This window comes from Manis javanica, chromosome 12 (assembly GCF_040802235.1).
Source record: "Manis javanica isolate MJ-LG chromosome 12, MJ_LKY, whole genome shotgun sequence".
In the NCBI taxonomy this organism is placed as follows: Eukaryota; Metazoa; Chordata; class Mammalia; order Pholidota; family Manidae; genus Manis; species Manis javanica.
In genome coordinates this window covers 5,806,325-5,827,138 of record NC_133167.1, presented here as the reverse complement: position 1 = coordinate 5,827,138, position 20,814 = coordinate 5,806,325, and the positions used below count along the sequence as shown (strand labels likewise).

The following is a 20,814-nucleotide window of genomic DNA, read 5'->3' as shown; positions in this document are numbered from 1 at the left end:
CAATCATCCTAAATCTAAAATCAAATTTACCATCTTTCCTGAAAAATCTGTTATGGTAGGCAGAACAATGGCTTCCCCCAAAATGTCCCCATCCTAATCCCCCCAGAACGGTTTGCCTTACATGGCAAGAGGGACTCTGCAGATGTGACTCAGCTGAGGATCTGGAGATGGAGAGATTATCCTGGGGTATCGGGGTGGTCCAGACATAATCACAAGGTCCTTGTAAGATGGGGCTGGAGGGTGAGAGGCAGATGCAGATTAGAGAGATGGAGAGCTGTGAGCCCAGGAGGGTGGCAGCCTCTAGAAGCTGGAAACAGCCAAGAAATGGATTCTCTAGAGCCTCCAGAAGGAATTGCAGCCCTGCCATCCTATTTTATTAGACTTCTGACCTCCAGAACTGTAAGAGAATAAATTTGTGTTGCTTTAAGCCACTAAATTGGTGGCAATTTGTTACAGTAGCCATAGAAAACATACATCTGTCAGACTCCTTATAGGTCAGAAAACCTGCAAGTAACAGATGACTCATTCAGAAAAGGTAGCTGCAGTTTAATAAAGGAGCTGTTTTCAAGATGTGGCACGGTTGAAAAATACAACAAGGAGAGGTGACGCATCTCTGCATGGGCGACATCAGGCAGCCGTTACTCTGAAGACTGGCTTAAGGGGCAAGGGAGAATTCCGGGCACCCAGAGAGGGCTGCAGGACCTGCACCCAGGCATAGAACTGCCCTGGGAATAAATGCCCTCGTGGCTCCTTCCTCCCGCCCTCTGAATGCGGCTGTGCTTCCAGATGGCTAAGCCTGACCAGAAGCCACAGGACAGGAAGCCCAATAGAACCATCCGTAGATATCAGCCCTGCGGGGCACAGGAGGAAGGGGAAAAGTGGAAGGACACCTGGCTTTCTTCTACATTCTGGATCTGGGAGAACGGTGCCGCCATCACCTAACCATTCCCTCTGGTGACCTGGAGTGACCTTGGTCTCCTCCTTTCATCCCCCACTCCCAACCCAGATTCTGCTCTTTCATGCAGAGTCGGGGTTCTGGGATTCTCGGGATCCCTCACACGTCAGAGTGCCCCTGCCCAGTTGCATCCTGCACGCTGCCCGTCAGTAACCTCTGGCATGGATGGAGAGGGCTCTTCTCACTCATTTCTTCATAGCATTCCTACACTGTCCCTAAACAATGTAGATCACTCTTTTGCATGCTTTAATCTTTATTTAAAATATGATAAAATAATATCTTACTGAATATAGCAGAGTAATTTGCTTGTTGTTGCATAATTTTTATTTTTTTATAATTGCATAAGTTTCATTTATGAAGTCCATCATAAACACATGAAAATCTATGCATGTATTTGTAGGAATATATTCACAAGGGGCAGATCTACTTACTTTATTTTCATGGCTGTGCAGAACCTCATTGTGAATTATAAGGAGTGATATTTATCATGATGCCCTTAGAAGAGAATGAATTTGCTTCTCAAAGCGTTTACAAAAACAAGAACAAAAACCCCAGAAAATTTCCAAAATCATTGTCATCAGAAACAAAAGGAAGAGCACCGTTAAGCAGCAGGAGAGTGAGGTTATCGCCACAGATCTCCACTTTACCAAACTTTGCATAACTCAGTTGCATTCCTAAGATTTTACTTTTTCGCTAAAGACGCACTATAATTCTTCACTTGAGAAAACTCACATTTATCCCCACTGCTTGGAAAGTTTATGGGGTGATGAATTTGAGATATGGGAGCACTACATAGCAGAATATTAACTGGCTATGTTGCCAGAATTCAGAGAAATTTGAACAATATAGCTAAGGCAAGGAAAATAATTCTATGAAGAAAATAAGCTGAATTTATAGGCCTCTCTCCTTATTTCATTCAAGAACATGGCAGTTTAAAATGACCCATGGTTTTCCTGGTTATAAAATAGTATAATGCATTGTACAAATTTTAGAAAATACATAAAAGTATTAAAGTAAAAAATATACTCTCCAAACTGGTATTATATAATTCCTTCAAAAACTTTTCTATGAATACATTTGCTTGAGATAGGGGGCTCATTCTATCTGTTAAATTTTGTTTCATTTGGCTATTTTTATATGACATTGTAATAAGTATGTTCCCATGTCAACAAAAAATATGCATAATTTTAAGTCAGTGGCGATATGAGAAATGGCTTAATAAATGAAGTTGGTACAATTTATTGACCAGTTGGAAAAGAAAAGAAAATGCAATCACTAGAATTCTCTCCTTAGTCCAAAATAAAGGCTAGATTATAAAAAAGTTAAGTATTAAAAAGAAAAACATAAAAGCACTAGAATATAGTTTTAGACAAATATTTATAATTGGAAAGTGGGGAAGCAATTTCTGAGCAAGTCACAATACCAAAACCTTTAAATAAAGAATAAAATATGACTATATATACACATTAACTTCTTTGTGAAAAGAAATCATAAGCAAAGTTGAAAGAGAACATGACAGAGAGGGATAAAATATTTGTAGCCTATCTGGCAGATAAGGGTCAATATGTAAGGAATACTTAAAACAAAAATAGTTAAATGACATAAGGAGTCAGTTCACAATAGGATAACTGCAAATGCTCAGAATGAAGTGGTTTGACTTCACTAATAATCAAAGGAAGACAACTAAAGAAATGCAAACACTTGCTACCAGATTGTCAGTGGTTGATAACATTGATTAAAACCAGTGTTGATAATTGCATTGTAAAATGCTCAAGCTAATCACCGCTCACATTTCATTGGCCGAAGTGAGTCACATGACCACATCTAACTTGAAATGGGCAGGAAAGTCCAATCTTACTATGTCCAGAATGAGAGAAGGTCAGCAAATTTATCAGTAGCCCCAATGACATCATTCTAAGCATGGGAATAATTGCAAGATCTTTATTTTCATGTCTGTATGTTTTAATACCGTTATTCTTACAATTAGCATATATTTTTAAAAAGTTAATAAAATAGCTTTATAAGCATCATTAAGGATATTTTTCTAATCATCCAATATGTGGCTTCATCATAATTAGTAACTCATTACCTGATCTTGGACCTTTGTGTTTTTATGAAGCTTTGGCTGTTCTACACAACACTACCATAAATATTTTATCACGAATAGCTTAACTTGCATTTCATTAGGATAGATTTCCATCAGCAGAATTTGTGGATCAAATGGCAAGAACATTTTCTGACTCCTTTTTCTCTGACCTTTCATATGACAAAATATAAACTACATGAAATAAAATAGAGGAAAACAAAGACAGCAAGAAAACTGATATCTGGAAAACTTTCCCATACTGGCACTTTGTTGGTTGATATTCGTATTTTGCAGAGCAGTGTAGTTTTATGAACTTTATGGCAATTTTATGAGACTCCATGAGAGGGGAAGTAAGACTTAGTTAACTAGCTTCTACCTTAACTAAGAGATCAGGGCGTTTACACAGGAATCAGCTGGCCCCTCACACGTTAAACACATACATAACTTTGGGCACTTATTTAACCTCCCCTTAAGTAATTAAGTTATTTATTAACTACAAAACAAGAGATAAAAAAACTACTCCCGGGAGACAGTTTTGGTAGCCCCAAATGCAGGGGGCGGAGTGTGGTACCTATACTGACATCTAGTGGGCAGAGGCCGGAGACACAGCCAAACCTAAACGCACAGGCAGCCCCCACCACCACACAGTGATGTAAAATAAATATTTTGAAGTGGGGTGTTAACAAGTATTAAGGACCATCTGACAGGATTGTTCCAGTGCTTTTGTTGGTAAATTAATAATGTTGGCTTAGAAAACTGTTACCTAGGATAGAGAGGAAAATGGAGCTCTGCTGGACAGAGAAAGAGAATCAATAAATTGATTAAGGCACATTGTGTGCTGTTCAGAGCAACCTCCTTCTTCCTCCCCACTCCTCTCCACAGCCCAGGGGAGGGAACCTACTCAGGATAAAAGCTCTGGACAGGGAAAAAGACGGTGGGTGTGAGGTCTGCAGGTTTCCAGACTCATCCTTGAACAAAGGTAGAAGTCAGTGGCTTTGGGCTGGGGTGGGTTTACTCCCAGGAGACATGGCAGTCCCAAATGCAGGGGGCGGGGTGTGATACCTATACTGACATCTAGTGGGCGGAGGCCAGAGACACAGCCGAACCTCCTAAACGCACAGGCAGCCCCCACCACAAAGAATTATCTGGTCCAAATTTTTAATAGTGCCAAGGCTGAGAAAATTTGCTCTAAATTGATGTGCTCTATCATTTAATTCTGTTTTTCTCTATTTAGTCATGTCTCTTTTACTTTTAGACACCCATCCAAATAAGTTTACAATTTTTATTAGATGTCAAGGTTGACTATGTTTTCTAATTGGTGATAGCACTGAAGGTCTTTACTGGTACTGAAATTTTTGAAAAATTTTAGAAGTTAAATAAAAACCAAGTAAAAATTTTTAAAGGATGTCTTGGTTAATAAAAGGAATAAATTTGTGGTTACAATCTATTCAGAAAATAACATCCATGGAAATACTGTGTATCAAAAACCATAGAATTTGGAGAAAGCTATCTCAGGGTATACAGTTTATGTTGTAAAAACTTTTATCACTTGGAAAAGAAGAAAGAGAGAAATGTCAACAAACTTAGGATTTATCTTAGAAACCTAGATAAGGGAAGGGGAAGCAAACCCCAAGAGAAAGAAAATAATGAAGACAGAACTAGAAATTCATAAATTACAAAAATAATAAAAGTGTTAACTAAATCCAAAATTCATTTGAAACGGCCATGGCAATATACCAGTTTACCAAACTTAGATACCCTAAGATAACCTCGATAAAGTTAAATTTCCAGGTCCCCCTACCTCCCACATTCAAAGCCCAGATAATCGGGAATACGCGCAGAAATCTGCGTTCTTAGCAAGCATTCTAGGTGCCTCTTATAATTGGGCAACTTCAGGAGACATTGAAAGTAGCCAATCTTTAACAAGGCTAATCAAGAAAAAGGAGAGGAAATCCAAATATGGAATATTAAGAATGTAAGAGGATTCAGCACCACATTTGTGGAAAAAACTTTAAAAGTATGAAAGAATGAAATGTCACCTATTACAGGAAAATCCTTCTATTACGATTCTGACCTTTGCTGCTATTGCCATTCTAACGATAGATAGTTCAAATCTGAATTTGTCTTCGTGTCACTTATTTATCCCTACACGTCTCTCATTTATTTACCTAGTTAACTTCCCTTTCCTCATTAATCTTTGCAGACTTCCCCTCCGAGAATTTTGGAGCATCTAATCTCAACCTCCCTGCTTCCACTGACTCTTTTTTCCTTTTCATTCAGTGGCTGCCTTTTTCATCAGAAAGCGTTCTTTCCTGTTCTTCTATCACTCTCTGCAGCTGCAATACCCACTAAGGACCCAGGTGCCGGGGTCTCCCAGCTCTCCCTCCAGCTCACTAAGCCTCCTGCGCGGGCAGGAACTGGGGTCAGAGTGAGGACGGCGTTTGCTCTGAGTCCTGAGATGGATCTCCCTTTGGAACCATCATCTCTCTTCAAAAGTGCAGTTGTCTTTCTTAGCCTGCTTATATCATGCACAGGGGTTCCGACTTCATCTGGGGGCCCTGGCTGTGCAGCTGACTTCTGGAAGAGATGGGAGGAGCTGTGCAGGACCCGCTGAAAGCGTCCAAGCCCAGGTCAGGGAGAAAGGAAGACTGAGCCTCTCTGTGCTCAATCATTTCCCTTAACATCCTGAATGAGCTTCCTCACCGGAAGACCTTAAAGATCACTGGCATCTCAGACTCTCAAAACGATCGACTTACTCACGTGAGGATCAGAAAAGATTATTCGTGGACCACTATTCTGGGTGGACTGGTGTCTTGCAAAAATCCATGTCTATCTTGAATCGGTGAATGTGACCTTATTTGGAAACCACGTCTTTGCAGAGGTAGTCAAGTAAAGATGAGGTCATACTGGGCCAGGGTGGGCCCTAACCCAGTGGCTGGTGTGCTATAAGAAGAGAGAAATCTGGACACAAACTCACCGCGGGAAGGAGACCACGTGACAACAGCCAGAGACTAAAATGCAGCCACACGTCTTCATTACACAGAGCCGAGCCAGGGAATTGCTGACAGCCATCAGGAACGGTTGACCCACTAGGAAGAGAAAAAAAATGATTGACCAAGTTCGGAAGAGGCAAAGGAGGGGCCTTCCCTAGATCCTCTGGAGGGAGTGTGGCCCTGCCAGCACCTTGAGCTCACACGTCTGGACTTCAGAGCTCTAACAGTAAACTTCTGTGGTGTAAGCAGTCCACTTTTGGGTATTTTGTTATGGCAGCCCTAGCAAACTAATAGAGATGCCCTTAGCCTAGTACCTGGCAAATGTTTAGCACAAAATCAATATGTACATGTTTTTGTTAGCCTAGCAAACTGTGGGAAATACAGTAGGCACTCAATAAATGTTAAAACATCTCATTGAAATGTATTTTAAGAATATATTTCTAAATAAAGACTTTATGCAGAAAAGCATTTATACTAATATGGTATTTAATGTAAAAAAATTTTTAAACAATGTAAAATCCAAGATTAGCATTAATAATAATTAAGTAGATTATGATATGCTCATATGGCCAAACCACGCAAAGTAATTTAAAACACTTGTAAAGACTTTAATAACATTTCTGAATATAACTGTAACATGGAATAAGTTATTCTGATCTCAAAATGTTTTATTAACAAACAAAATAAGTTATGGTGGAATTAAATGAAATAATATAACTATATTAAGTTAATTAATATTCAAATATGTACAAAAGGTTGGAATAGTTATGGGTCATTGAGAATGCCTGTTTTTGTTTTTTGCATCTTCTTTTCATTTACATTTGCCATAGTGATTTGTACTATATTTATAATAAACAGAAGCTTTACCTTTAAAAAACAATTCAGGTAGCAAAATAAAAACATCTAAGTTATAGCATTTAACTCCTCTGTTCCTTATACTGTACACAGCTTTTGCAGACTAGAGCAACATGCTTCTGTCTGGTAGCAGCGTTGACAAAATGAATTGCTTGGGGCCAGGCTGATATCTGCAGCATGAAGAAAAATCATTAGCTGGCTTGAGAAGTCATTGCACCTGGAAGGGAGCTGTGTCCCTGTGCAATGACTGACCAAGGTCGGCCTGAGCTGGAAAACACAGGAAGTGCGAAGTCAATCAGGAAGTCCCATTGGAATGCTCATGGTGGGCATTCAACACTTTCTTTCTGAAAAGAAATTGAGTCAGGGAATTCTAGAGTTCAATCGTGGTCCTACCCAGAGAATGAATCTTCTCCTGACAAAGCTGGTTGGGCATTGCGAGAACATAACTGGTGGACTCCCAATAAGCGCAACGTATTCACGTCCTTATGTAGCTCCTTCCCTTCAATTTGCTGTGGCCCAGTGACCCCTTTCCACCGGAAGAAGGTGTGGATGTGACTCTGCCAGTTCAAATCCTAAACTTAACATGTCCTAGCAACTTCTCTTCTGTCTATTGAAGCCAGCTACCATGTGAGAAGCCTGACCTCCCAGTGGCCACCATTCTGGGAAGAGCTGGCCTAGCCTGTGCAGAGGCCATGTGGAGGAGGACAGGGGCGTCCAGCCAACAGCTGCAGCTGAACTTCTAGATGACAGCCAGTCCCAGCCTGCCAGCCCTGAGCGAGACCATCTACAAAAGTGATCCTCTGAACCACCTAGATGGTGCCCCACGAACTGTCCTTAGTCAGCTCTGCAGGACTGCAGAATCCTGAGCACACCAGTCAAATGGTGGTTGTTTCAGCCACTAAATTCTGGGACAGTTAGTTGTACAGAATAGATACCCAAAGCTGGCATCTACTGTCACTCCCACACTTCTAGGAACAAAAGTGTGCTTCATAAAGAAATCCATTCCACTTTCTAATAGCAACAATTAGTAGAGCATTGTTTTCTTTATTTACCCAAATTCTGCCTTCCTGCCACTCACATCTCCTCTGCAGAGTGTGTCTGTGGCAGCTCTTCCAGCTTCTTCAGACAGTCGCGGTGTTCATTCCCTCCGCCACTAGCAGGAGCACAGCCCACACCCAAGCTGCACGCACACGTCTCCTTGTCTTAGAGGTAAGCATTTCCAGCTCCTTCAAGTCCTGATTCTCTCCTTAAAAGGCTCAAACTCTTACTGGTAAACCAGATGTCCCATGGAAGCACAGGCAGAGCCCAGATTACTTGTGTAATAAAGCAATACAGTCTGAGTGTCCCTGGGCTAAGTCAAACATGCTTTTCCTACACATCCAGTTTGTCCCATGGTTAGCAGGTATGTGTACACATATGTAGGATTATTTATGCCCTGGCCCTAAAATATTTCTGAGAGCATGGAGACAGAATCACTCTGACAGCACCGTGATTTGAGTAAGCCGAATAAACAACGGGCCTTGCACGCATCTGGGAGACAGTGGGTGGGATGGACAGCGGTGTCTCCCGCAGCTACCGAATGTAAGCAGCTACATCTTCTCTTTATCTTTAACAGAACACCTGTGTTTCAACTCACAGTTGCTCAGAAATATTTTTCACAGCAATTTACTGGTTAGAAAAAAATACATGAATTAATATCTACATCTTCGCTGCACATGTGACCAGTAAAGAAGACGGGTGACATTGTCAGCTGTTTATGGCAGAGGACTGTCTTCGGGTTATTCGTGCTGTTCTTCAAAGGCCTGGCCTCCAAGACCAGGCTGTCCTTATGCAGACAAGAATTTCACTAATCTGCACAGTCTGTTTCCGAGTTACTGCTGAACCAGACCATGGTGCTGGGAATTCAGGGCTCGATACAACGTCACGATCTGTGCCGGCGCGACCTGACGGCCATGTGGAGCTCTGCGTGTGCCGTGAGCTGACCGAGCGGTCGGGTGGATGCAGCCCGGCAGAGGGTGTTTCTTTGGTCCCTGTCAGGGTAAGACTGTGCCAACTGAAGCAGGACTGCACGTCAGCTGTTCAGAGTCCAGGTGAGCCAGGATGACGTGCAGGGGCAGAGTGAGTGCACACCACTGCCCCAGAGAGATTTTCCCCCCAACTTTGCAGAATTGTTGTATTCCGCAGAAGGGTCAGTGTGGGAAAGATACACGGGTCAGAAGGCTGGGTCTGTCCCTACAACTCTGTCACTCCCCTGTATTTATTTCAACTGAGTTACTAAATCTCTCCGTGAATTAACCTCATCATTTATGAAACTAAAATAAACACTGTACGGAATTGGGGGGAGCACTGGCAAGCTCTCTGCTCCACATGCTTCAAATAATGAAGTGTCGTATAAACGTAAGGGTCGCTGAGTGTCCGTGTAGATACTTTTTAGTGTACTAGACCTCTCCGAGTTCCAGGGACTTCACCTTTGCTCCACCTTGTCACTGGTACGAACAGCCCCAGCAGAGAGCTCTAACCCTCTGTCGGGGTTTCCTGGAGGGGCTCCCCGGTGGGTGAGTAGTTATCGGTTGCCTCTGAGTATTAGCTTCTCCATCGTGCAGCACACACACCTCCAGCAATGGCTTTTACTCTTCATACCCTGATGAGTTCCACCGTGTTTGACCTCCATCCTGGCTGAGCACCCACCCTGACACATGGGACTGGCCAGCCTCGTCTCCAAGGGGATGGCGCACAGGCACCTCAAGCTCAGCATATCCTTGACCTCAGACTTCTGGTCTTCCCCCAGTTCAGGGGCTCCTCCAGTTAGGGTTGCCAGAAAAAAATGCAGGACCTTCAGTTACATTTGACTTACATTTGAGTTTTATATAAACCACACTGAATAACCTTTTAGCATAAATCAGTACCATGTGATATTTGGGACATATACAGTACTTAAAAGTTATTTGGTTTATATCCATGTGATCAGATACACAACAAATAACTTTTTACTCTAAGTGTGTCTCATAATATCATATGGGATGTACTTATGAAAATTATTTACTGTTTATGTAAACTTCAGATGTAACTGGGTGTGCTGTATTTTACTTGCCCAGTAACAAGCCCACCTCCAGTGTTCTCAGGCGTGTGAGGCAACGAGGGCTGCATTATCTACTCTAAATATTCCCTTAGCTCCCATTGTCTCTGGGACAAGCCTCAGACCGGGCTGAAGTCCCCCAGGATCTGCTGCCTTCTCCTCTCTCAGGGCCTCTTCATGCCCAACCCGTGCACCAACCAGGCCCACTGGACTCTGTGCCTCCCAGGTGCTGGCTTACTTACCTCTGGAAGGTGAACACGCTCATCTCCAGATCTGCATCTGACAGCACTTACCCATTCCTGAGCTATGCTGAACTACCCTCCATAAACTGCTCGGAGCCCCCAGGGGAGGGATCCCAGCTTGGGACTGCATTCCTGCTGCACCTGCCAATTTTGCATGTGACTCTAAGCGTGCACATCTTCATTCGCATTGTGGCCACCTGGGGAAACGTGAAGGTGCATCCAGTCTTAGGCTGCCACTGGCCTGGGACAGTTCCTTCCTGGCCCTTGGATTGCGGCTGTGTGGACTGCCATTAGGACTGGATGAACGTCAAGTGGTGAGACTCAAGAAGAGGCAGAGGGTGTGATGGCCAAGCCCATGGAGTCTCAGGTCCTCAGTACATCACATACTCCCTGCATAACGGTGGGCAAGTCCCTTAGGAGCACCTCTGGCCTCAGCGTTCTCATCCGTAATTGGAAATGTTAGGGGCCCCTATCTCTTAAGGTTGTAGTGATGATTAAATGAGCTTGTGTGTGTAAAACAACCACCATACTGCCTGGCAAGCCATACATGGTGACTTTCAGGTTTATATCACTTCCCATTTTTCTCATTCTGATCACACCGTATTTTATTTAACTGTTAACTTTCCGTCCCTCACTTAGTTGCAAAGATCTTGGCAGATAGAGATGTCCACTCACCTTTGTCCCTGGAGCCTGGGGGACAGAACATGTAGAAAGTGCTCAGTAAATGTTTATCCTAGTCACTGAGGTGGCTGCTGAAGTGTGCTTGGGGGATATTAACTCTGCCCTGCAGATTACAGAACAGGTTTTCAGAGAAAGTGGCATTTAAGTGGCATCTTGAGGGATGAAGGGAGCTTTCCAGGCAGTATTGGGTGATCAGAAGACCAGGAGGAGGACATTCGGGTCGTGAGCAAAGCTCCCTGGGCACGGCCACCCATGTGGGGTCTCGGGAGGCGGGTAGGAAGCCCCGGGAGTGGCCGTTGGAGACCTCGGGTGTCCACGTGCAGAATGGCCATGGATGTCCTGCAGGCATGAGCCAGGCCCTGAGGGGTCCGAGGCGTGTCGGGGAAGTCAGCCGGGCCAGATGAGGAGGTGGGGTGGAGGGAGGCCAGCATGGAAATGGGAAGAGCTACGGGGCTGCAGCCCAAGAGGAGAATCCGACTCGCCAGGCCAGGGAAAGGAGCCCGTGCTGGACTGTAGGATGCACCCCCGGGAGGGAGCCTGCCCCACAGAACGGCACCCCCTGCAGGGAAGTGGACGGCCTGACAGTGAGAGCAGTGTGGGCATGGATTTTAAAAGGAACTGAGGGAGGGACGCTGAGCCTGGGCCCTGGCCTGTGACCTCCGTGGGTCTCTGGGTCACCAACTTTGTCCACCAGTGCAGTTTGCAGTAAGATTCATAAGGCCTCACTCCCAGACCTTTCTTAGCTCCTGACCTATTGGTTGTGGTTCAGGGGCTGCAAGGAGAGTCAAAAGAGCAAGAGGGGTGATGCTTGGGGAAAACAGAGAGATGAGATAGGCTTCAGAGGAGACTTAACGTCTCTGCCTCCTCCTACATCCACAGTGTGCACAGCATGAGTCACCTGAGAAGGGGCCCAGGCCTCGGGTGGAGGAGGGGTCCCCGGCTGCTGCATGTGGACCCTGTGTCCCCCTCGTTCTGGGTCCTGTTACAGCTCCGATCTCCTTTACCCCAGCAGCAGCCTCTGAGCCGATTGCTCTCAGCGCATCTCAGAGATGAGAAGGCAAGGGCTCTGAAAGGCCGTGGGACTCCTAAGGGGCAGAGACAGGATTCAAGCTCAGGCCAATTGCTGCACTAACCCCGTAGGCAAGGGCTGCTTTGATGCCCCTCTGTCCAGGCTCTCAGAAGCTAGAGGTTTCGCTCAACACCGCCCCTGGACACTCTTCCCCTCAGGCAATCAGAGACCCAATAGGCCTTCAAGTCCCCTGGCTCCTTCGCCATTTATAGTCCCCTCTACAGAGAAATCCACACGGACATGGCCAAGGTCATAGGACGGTCGCCATGGAGTCTGAGCGCATTCCTGACTGGTGAACAAGATCTGGCCCATAGCCGATCCCACTCCTGGGTGCAGGTGGGTGCTCAGAAAGGCAAGCTGCCTTTGGCTCCCTATAGCTTTTATTCTGGATGCTGGATTGCACCGTCCTGTCTTCATTGGTCGTCTCCCCTTTTGTCCTGAGATTCAGGCTTCCGGGGTGGACTTCCAGGACAGGTGACCAACTGTGCTCAGAAGCTGGAGGTTTTAAATAAGACGGGAGAAGAAATGGGCTCCATAAGGCAGCTGTTAGCCACCGTCACTGCATTATTCATGCAAAAGCGATGAACGTTTTCTTCTCTAATCCTAATGAAACCCAGTCTCAGTAAGAACCTTGGGATCCATAAATGTGGCTGCAGAGCAGATTCATAATAACGCCGAAGGACGTGCAAAGACAGGCGCTCCTTCTGTGCGTGTGGTCGTCATTCCAGAGAAACAGGGCTTCAGTTGTCAGGGGAAAAGGAGAAACTGTTTAGAGATGAGCAGATGCAAATGTAAATAGTAACTCAAAGATAAATGGAAATGGCCGACCCGTGCAGCATAGAATGTTTCAGGGGGAAATCACAGCTCAGGTCCAGGAAGATCAGGTAAGAATATGATACTGCATGTAGTTGTATTTCACGCTGGTCCTCACTGAGAAAGCTTGACTTTATGTCTCCTTCCCTAGTCTTTGGTTTCCTCTGGCCAGCCTTAATTTCAGGTTATTTCTATGTGGACCTTGAAGTAAGTCCCCTTTTCAGTCATCCCACGAGCCTGACTGTAGTCCAGGTGTCTGGAGCTCCGCTGTTTACCTCCCTCTGCTTCCCAGGCCCCTCCAGGACCCCCTGGCTGGACACACGTCACATCCTGCCTCTCGAGACTGCCTGCCTTCCTGACCTGGAGCCCAGTTTGCCAATCTGCTCCTACTCCCACTCCACACAAGCAGACAGGCGTGCGTGCATGTGCACACACCCACAATGTACCCAGAACACATACACAACACACGTACACACACAGCACCCACATCATACACACACACACACACACACACACACACACATATCTTTCTTTGCTCCCCTAAGATGGTAACATGTCCTAATGTCTCATTTCTCCCTTTGCCTAGTTCTGCCCCTGAGACCTGGTATGACTCACCCTGGCTTGCGGATTAGCAGAAATTCTTCAGACCCACTGGGCTGACTCGTCATGCAACTGTGAACTGGGTCCTGTGTCCAGCTGGGGATGTGGGAAGCTGGCAGTCAGGCTCATTGCTCTGAGCAGTGGAGACATTAATCTAGAGTGATTTGAGCAGTCTGAACAGAGACCCCCCCTACTCAAATACAACTCACCTAATGCTTGTTGTCAGGTCTGAAATTGTACCATTAATGAATCACTGCATTGGGATTTTAAATAAAGAACAACACTTTGTGTGCATAAGATACAAATTTTAATGTTTATTTGTAGGAATTCCAACAACACGCTCTGGATTGCCCTGTCAGATCCAGCGGCTCCATCACTTGGCGGGCTCCGTTTGCTGTTGGGGGTGCCGTCTGCACGCCCATGGAAAGATAGGGCAGGACTGGGGGCCACTTCCTCACCAACATGCATCCATTGCTCCTGAACACAGAGGGCAGATATTTTCCTGGCCGCTGAGGGCTTGCACAGCCTAGAACCCAGGTGAGTGGGATTCAGTTCCCCCAAGGAAACAGCTGACAACATCTGAAACATGCAGGAGCTCCTTTGGACTCTGCGTACTCAAATCACTTGTCAAAGACGTTTTCGGGACCCCGGAGAGCACAGGGTGGTCCTCAGATGTGTCACAGTCACCAGGGTGGGGGAAACATGTGGGGTCTCCATCCCGTCAGAACAGGAGAGGCACAGAACCCAGCATTTGGGGTCAGAAAGAACCGGGGTGGATTCACTCAGCCTCTCAGTGCTGTATGATCTTGAATAAGTAACTTCATCTCTCCACAGATTCAGTTGTCTTGTCTGTAAAAAGGGGACAAAAATACATGTCAGAGTTCCTCTGCTAAATCCAGTCTGTGGGACGCAAGCCTCACTGGCATTCAGTAAATGGGGCCACATTCCTCTTACCGGCAGAGGTGGTCAGTCATCGTTCTTACTTCAGTAAGTTTTCTGAATCATTTTAATTAAAAACTCCCCAAACGGGTTGTCTTAGGGAACGGATGGTTTTCAGTGGGCAGGTGGGCTGAGCTGCAGGGTCCAGAAGGCCTCACTCGCCCAGCATGGCGGCGCCCTGGAGACCGGCACGGCTGGGCCTCTCTTCTGTGTGGCCTCAGTGTCTCTCCACGTGGTCAGGATGCGTGGAGCTGGCGACCTGGACTCCAAGAACCCTTGGTCCCAGGGCAGGAGATCGAAGCCGCCCTTTCCTGAAGGCCTTAACTGGACACCAGGGCCAGGTCACCTTCTCCATGTTCCGGGGTCGAAGCATCACAGAGTCACTGAGTGTAACTGGATCCAAGCGGAGGGACCACAGGCCACCCCTCAAAGGGAAGCGTGTCGAGGGGCTGGGGGCCTTCTTTAATCTGTCCCCATCCTTTGCCTTCTTCAGGCCTTTGGCTAAATGTCACTTCTTCACCAAGGCCTGCCACCCTGTTTTGAATTGTTGTCTCCCTCCATGCCCCGCACTCCTTAACCCCTCCGTGATTTACTCTCTCCAGAAAGTGGTGACCAGCTAATATGGTACATCCCACCTATTTGTGTGTTTATTTGCCCATCTCACCTTGCAGAATATAGGCTGCATAAGGGCATGTATTCTTGTCCATGGTGTCCCGTGCTGCAGCCCCTTACCTACAGCGGTGCTGGGCACATAGCCAGCCCATGAATAGTTGTGGTTAATCGCTGTCTGGAAGCAGGTGATCCTCCTTCTGACTTATCAGAAGGTCAATAAGAACCTTAAGCTACAGCACAAAGCCTGTCATTCACCTCACTTCATCTTGTCACATAGGCATTTTATCGTCTCACACATCAACAAGTGGGGTGAGCACAGCACAGTGTAGTAAGGTATTTTGAGGAGCAGAGAGAGACCACATTCACATAACTTTTATTACAGTATATTGTTATCATTGTTCTGTTTCATTATTACTTATTATTGTTAATCCATTACTGTGCCTAATTTATAAATTAAACTTTGTCATAGGTATGTGTGTCTAAGGAAAACATAAAGGTTGATACTATCCAGTTTCAGGCATCCACAGAAGGTCTTGGAATGGATCCCCCTTGACTAAGGAGGGGCCACTGTATTTGAACCTAAAAGGATACACACACACACACACACACACACACACACACACACACACACATATATATATTTCCCCTCACTCCTTTATAAATACACATATATGTGTATTCATATATATCTAAAACACATGGTGCTCTATCTTACTATTTTCAAAAGAAGTAATATCAGTTGCATAAGACTAAACTTTTGCACATGAGATTTTGGCCAAAAGCCATTTTGGAAAAACAAATTCTGAATCTTCTTGGGCTAATTACCGCCAAGTGTCTTTGACAGTTGCTCTTCTCGGGGGTTTACGCACAGTAGCCCTGGCTCACCCCCGTCCCTTCAGTTCGGAGGCACATGGCACCACAATGGGCAAGCTGGTCATGCAGAGCAGGAGCCCAGTATCCGATTTCTGCAGCTGTTTTTGCACCATGCCCAGAGTCATGCCAGAAAGCTCCTCTTAGCTGTTAGTTATTATTATTAATCTCTCTCAAACTAAAGTTGGACTTCGGGGTGAAAACGTGTTTTATCCATCAATGTCTGAACAGCCCAGTTGATCTGGGACAGATAAAAATCTATTTTTATCTTGATTCTGGGGGGAAGAAATTGTCTTTTAGAAGTATGCCCAGGTAATACACGAATGCGTGTACTGAAATAGCTTCTTACTGTAAAGACGGAGAGATGTATCAGTGCACCGAGGGGAGTGCAGACTCATCTCCCTTCCTCTGCCGCGTTCTGTCCTGGGCTTACCCACTGCCAAGGTATAGTTTACGTCTTTCCAAAGCCACTCTGGCGCATACACACCCTTTTAAAAGGATACTTCTTGCTTTGAGATGATTATAGATTCACATGCTGCTGTAAGATCCTGTACGGTTCCCCCACGGCAGCGTAACTATATGTTGCAATAAATACAGTGAAACATCACACCAGGAAATTGATGTTGATCTTATTCAGATTTTATCAGTTGACCTACATTCATTTGTATGTGTATTTAGTTCTATGTAGTTTTGCAGTGTACGTAAATTTGATAACCACCAAAATAAAGGTACACAGCCGTCCACACACACTATCTGAGCTCTTTATTGAAGTACAATGTAAATTTAGAAAAGTGCCCAGGAGTGGACAGCTAGATAAATTTTCACAGATGGAAACTCACCCATGTAGGCAGCACAGAGAGACCAAGAAATGAAACATTACCAGCACCCCAGACAGTATTTTCTTTCTCCCACCAGGCAGTGTTCACTAAGGGTACCCGGAGACCTGACTTCTAACAGCCTTTTTCTAAAAAACAGAAATGGAACCCGATGACATACTTACTCCCTTTTGTGTATAGCTCAGTTCATTTAATATTATGTTCATGAGATTTTAACAATCATCTTGCATGGAGGTTATTTGCTTAAAAAGTGAGTAGTAAATTCACGCTGTGAATATACTATAATTTATTGATCTATTATTCTGTTGTTGCTGAGCATGTGTTTATTCTGTTAACATTTCTAACAAGTTTCCGGGTGATGCTCTTGCTGCTGATCTGAAGGCAACACTTTGAGAACTGCTGGATGTTAGCCTTTGGGGGCTGGTAGCACAGGAGTTCTTCATAGAAAGCTTTACTTTATATTATTTACGAGACAAAATTCAGTTGCATTGCCATCAACAGGAATCATTTTCATTGTTATGGAGGAAATATTCACATGGTTATCAGATTCCTACAACCGAGAGTCTATCCCTGCAGAGCAGCAACACGGCCAGGAGGTCAGAGGCACACAGTCCCGCAGGCCTGTTAGTCCCAGAGCGGCTACCAGACAGCACCAGGCGCTCTCTGGAAGGCCGCCAGGGCCTGTTTTATGCCAGGTTCCAAGTCTTTGGCAACTTTTCTCATGTGACCATAACTATTCTCTAAACATTAATCTGATCACAGATAAGGCTGGTCTTATAATTTGCCTGACTGTTTACATAGGTGTTAATTGAGCATGTAGGCCTCCTTGAGTTCGTTTGAAAATCTAGAACATGCATTTCCAGTGGGGGTGATACTGCCCCAAAGTGGGTAAAATTGGAACTCTGAAGCAAAGCTTACTTTTTTACAAATAAAGCACAAAGATGTACACAACACATAAACAGATGCCTCCTATATCGTGGCATCATTGGCTGGGGGCGGGAGTGATTAGGAAAGAATATCTGAGGAGGCTCCTTAGGGAACACTCCAAAAAGCAAGAGGTTGAGAAATACTGGTCTAGACCCGTGCCGGGCTGAACAACTAAGGCCACACAACTCTCTCCCTCCCAGGAGTTTTCATGAGGAGTCCTGATTGCAGCTTCACACGCCTCTGTTACTTGCTGTATCAAGGCTAGGAAAGCAGGCCAACACACTCTGACCCCAATTTCAGCAGCAGAGTAAGTATAAATTTGGGTGAATCCCTCTCTTCTTGAAGTCCCCCAATTTGTTAAGGTCTTTAGACTGTTGGGAAATGACCTCCATACACCTGAGGGAAGAGGCCATTCTCCCAGAAGGCTTTGCAGCCAACAGCCTGCATGTAATTTCCTGAAGAGTGGCTCGTCATGCTGATGGAATTAGAGTCATTCTCAAAGAAAGCTCTCTGAGTGAGGCCTGGGTTGTACCATCAACTTGTCCAATCCTATCCTAAAAAGGTGATTAAAAATGGTGGTAATTGCTATTTAGGAATAAAAATAGAGTGAGAAGCATATTTCCTGGTCTTAAGTGCTCCCTCACTAGGACAAAGGGCAGGGGAAAACCTGCTTTCTTGGACACTCAAGAGGGCCAGTGCCACGTTTGTGGAGGACCTTGCATGCTAACCATTTGACACCTGCCTTGCTAAATACACTATACTGTAAACAGGAGAGGGAACAGATTTGCAGCCCACACCGACAGGGCCAGTCGGATAACACAGCTGGGAGGAAGGGAGGGATAGGTGTTGGGATGGGGGAGTCAGGGTCTGAGTCTTGGGTGGTTTGAGGACAATGAGCACACCTGCCAGGTTCTTAGACTGATTCCAACGTGTGTGGGGTTTTTGCCACACCACCAAGCGATTCTCTGCCAGGTGTCCTGCAATTCAACTCCGTTCTGACATTACCTGGGGGTGGTGTCAGATCCCTCAGGGTGAGGGCTCAGCCCCACCAGGCGCCCCCACACCCTATGATCACCTTCAGATGCCATTTGCAAACCCAGGTTGTACCCTGTGTTTCTGACTAACTGGCTACAGAGGTTCCCATGATCTCTCCTTGGGGTCAATTAATTTGCTCCAGTGGCTCTCAGAACTCAAAGAAACATTTTACTTAGTAAGGTCCTAGTTCATCACAAAGGGCGGTGACTCAGGCACAACCAGTCAGAAGACGTGCCCAGGGCTCGGTGTGGGGAAGGGGCACGCTCCTGTGCTGCTGGGGGCCACGCCCGCCCCTGAGTCTCCACTGGTCACCGACCTGAAAGCTTCCAAACTCCTTCTTTTTGGGTTTTTACAGGGGCTTCATTACATAGGCATGAACTGATTAAATTCAGCTTCCAGCCCGGCTCCTCTCCCAGGAGGTGGTGGTGGGAGGGGTCGAACATTCCAGCCCTGCAGTCCCAAGGCTGGCTCTCCTGGGACCTCCCTCCACCCTCAGGTGCCCAGAGTGAACGTAAAGGTGTTAACAAAGGCACTTTCACCGCTCTCCTTACTCAGGAAATGTCAAGAGTTTAAGGAGCTCTGTGCCAGAAACGGACAAAAACCAAACACATATTCTTATAAACCACAGAATCCCAGGTACAAAGGACGAGGACCAGTGGAAGGGAGAAGATGGTGGACAGTCCCCTTGGCCCGCCTGCCCAGTCCCAGATTTTCCTGCCCACTGTACTTGTTTCCACCCAGCGCAAAGCCAACGTTTACAGCATCCTCCAGGAGGTCGTCCAGCAGGAGGGGGAGCTGGGGGGCCGTGCGTCCAGAGGCTGGTCACCATCACCTCCAAGGAGATGAGGGAGGTCCTGGAAGTAGCAGAGCCCTGGGCTCCACCGGGACGCTGTCCCTGCCAACCCAGGGGCCTGGCCGTGGGTGGCACAGCCTGGGATACCCAAGGCCCTTGCCCAAGAGTAGGCTGAGCCCCATGGAGACCAGTGGGGCAGGAGCAGGCCTGGGCAGGAGGGTTTTCATGTGGCCCAGCTGATGGTAGTGCCATGCGCCCCTCTCTGTCCCTTGCAGATGGAAGGCTGCGTGGAGGCAGTGGTGGCCAGCCACACCCTGGTGGCTCTGTCCCAAATGCACTTTAGCTTGGTCATGTATGAGCTTCAGCTCCACCTCAGGCCCCTGAACCTCACTGATGAATTCGTCATCATCACCCTGGCAAAGCTGGCCACTGGCAATGGTGGGAGGCCTGGAGGCTGGCGGTGTCCCCTCCTGACCTCTGCCTCTTGCTGTCTCTGTCGTTGTCTTTGTCCTCCAAGCCCTACTTCTTACCATTTCCCTCTTTTCTTATCTTCCCCTGGCATCCTTTCTCTTCATCCCTGGGCGTCTCTCTCACCTGTTACAATTCTCTCTCTGCTCCTGCCCCCCATCTCTGCATGGCTGTGTGGGGTCAGGGTGAGGGCAGGGGACCTCATTGCTGCAGGGACCTCACTGGAGGAGTGATATTCCAACTGTGGCCTGAAGGATGAGATGATGGTGTCTGTGTGAAGAACTGAACTAAGGAGGACATTCCACACTGAATGTGCAAAGGCCCTGAGGCAGGAGAAATCTTGGCTTCTCTGAAGAACTGAGGGGTCACTGTGATTGGGTTTAGGCAGTGAGGTGGGGATGGTGTAAAGTGAGGCTGGTGAGTTAGGCCGGGCCTAGGGGGCATGGCAGAGTGTGGACTTTATTTGGGAGCAGCAGAAAGCTATAGAGGGTTTCAAGCTGCAGAGTTGCGTGATAAAATAGGTTCCAGGAGGCCATTCCAGCTGTTGTGAAGGGACAGGAGACATGTACCTGTGAGGTGGTGCCCTGGGCCAGGTGCATTTGGTGAGCAGAGGACAGATGTGAGGCATCGAGGGACTTGCTGATGAACCGTGTAGAGGAGGTGGAAGACGGCAGAGGAGGAACTGAGAGCGGCTCCCAGGTTCTGGGTTTGAGCAACTCGGCACAGGGTGGGTTCATTTCCTGAGATGGGAAACACTGGGACAGAATGAACTAGGGGCTCAGATCAGAATTTCTTGTGTGTGTATTGAGCTCACATGCCTGTGGGATGTCCAGATGGAGAAGTCATGTGGGCAGCTGATGTGCGGATGCAGTTCAGAGGGCAGGTCTGGCTTGACCTATGCAGGTGGTGTTGAAAGACATTAACACCCAGTGATGAAGGCAGAGAGGAGATGGCCAGCACCCAC

General features: G+C 46.4%; 1 long non-coding RNA gene across 2 annotated transcripts in view; it reads right to left on the bottom strand.

Moving 5' to 3' along the window:
• LOC108401993 (uncharacterized) overlaps positions 1-8,149 on the bottom strand; it is a 61,497-nt gene extending 53,348 nt beyond the window's left edge. The window contains exons 1-2 of one of the 2 annotated variants that reach the window (XR_012123450.1): positions 7,942-8,149; positions 6,019-6,130 (exon numbers count right to left, since the gene is read on the bottom strand). This is a non-coding gene — a long non-coding RNA (uncharacterized lncRNA). The remainder of the gene's footprint in view (positions 1-6,018; positions 6,131-7,941) is intronic. The other variant, XR_012123451.1, reaches the window with a different exon arrangement.
• Between the last annotated feature and the right edge of the window lie 12,665 nt (positions 8,150-20,814).